Below are 1,691 nucleotides of genomic sequence, written 5' to 3' on the forward strand. Positions count from 1 at the left end.
TTTTATTTTATAATACATAAAATACAACTATTTATTAAAAAAGAGGATACTAAAATATATATAAAATCATCTTTGATGACTGATGATTCAAATGTCTTCGTTCAAAAAATGTTACCACTGATAGTAGACAAAGGATCAGCCCTCCTCTAGTTTCCAGGACACGTCCAATCCCCCGGCAATCCAAACAAGGTATGTCTTTCTTCCTTCAATTATATAATCTTCTTAGATAAATGGTGATTCTTGATATTTTCTTTCTAAATAGCAATCACTAACGATGGTCAGCACGGCTAAGGATAGTCAGCACCACCTGCTTCCAGGAGACATCCTCTCTCCCACTATCCTAACTAACAAATATCCTTCCTTTCTTTGTCACAATGTTGGATATTGGATGTAACCATTGATTGTAGCACAACCATTTTGAGTTTTTGTAAATGATTTTCTTTATGTAGATTTTTTTTAAATACCTATTTCCTCTTCTATTTTTTTTTTTTATGTATTGTAAATATAATCATGATAAGAAAATAACAATATTTGAATCTGCTCAACATGACAGCGATTTTACTTCAGAATGACTCCCCATCTTGACTCTTTGAACGACTTTTTTTTTTTTTTACTCCATATTTGACTGAACAAAATTGGCTTTGTGGTTCAGCAAAACAAATTAACAATACTGAATGCTGATCCATAAAATAAAACATAACTAAAACCAACTATATATAAAAACTTGTTTATTTATCAAAAAAGAGGATAATTAAGTATTGTCAAGAGCAAAAAATGAAAAAAAGGATATGAAATGACTCACTTGAGTTCCAGAAATAGAATGGCTCAATAGAATTGAGTCCAGTACTTCTACATACATACTTTCAATCAGCTGATTGACTCGATGAGCTAATATGGCCTGTCAGCTGTTATCATACTCAGGATGTAACTTATACATACATCATAAATATCCACAGGATAGCAGATATAAAATAGTTCTACAAAATCCTCACTAAATTTTAGATATTTATGAAATATAAAGGCCTCCCTAATTATACACAGGGATTGAGTTTTTTAAATTTATTTGAGTCATACATATAAAATTTTATAATAAGCATCCTGACATGTATGACTAAGAAGTGGTTACTAGCCTTACTTTCTAATATGTTTGATTTGGCTTTCGATCACAAACTTTTTCAGTTTTCTAATAACACCAGTCAATATACAATATTTTGATTTGTTAAATTATTTATACACATAATGATAAAGGATAAAACTTAAAACAATTTACCTTTACCTTTTTGTAAGAATAAAAGCAATGTGGTATTCGGTTCTGATTGGATTTTTCACAGGAACCCAAGAACATTTTAAGCTTTCCCAGTTGTAAGAGATACATGAAAAATTTTGAACTGCCTGAGGTTTGCCTATAATAAACAAATACATTATCAGTAAAGATATATAACATATCTGAACAGGTATGGAAATCTAAAGACAGTCAAATACAAATAAAGAACATAAGAGTATATAATAAATAAAATTAAATTAAAAAGAAATAGGACCAATGTGTCTAGAAATGAAGAGAATAAATTATAATAGTAAATTAGTAAAGGCTGTGGTTCGTAAGGTGAATATACTTTACTAATGAAAAAAAAAAGAGGATGAAAAAAGGCTATTAGTGTCATTAAGTCACTGAGTAGAACTAGGCAAAAAGA

The 1,691-nt window shown here is 29.4% G+C and overlaps 1 long non-coding RNA gene across 1 annotated transcript in view; it reads right to left on the bottom strand.

Annotated features, from left to right (window-relative positions):
* Positions 1–1,248: 1,248 nt before the first annotated feature.
* The window catches only part of LOC136795778 (uncharacterized), a 6,061-nt gene continuing 5,618 nt past the window's right edge, over positions 1,249–1,691 (bottom strand). Inside the window, exon 3 of the long non-coding RNA XR_010843446.1 lies at positions 1,249–1,403. This is a non-coding gene — a long non-coding RNA (uncharacterized lncRNA). The remainder of the gene's footprint in view (positions 1,404–1,691) is intronic.

The sequence above is a fragment of the Halyomorpha halys genome, unplaced genomic scaffold, assembly GCF_000696795.3.
Source record: "Halyomorpha halys isolate HHAL.00 unplaced genomic scaffold, Hhal_1.1 Scaffold2192.1, whole genome shotgun sequence".
Lineage (NCBI taxonomy): Eukaryota > Metazoa > Arthropoda > Insecta > Hemiptera > Pentatomidae > Halyomorpha > Halyomorpha halys.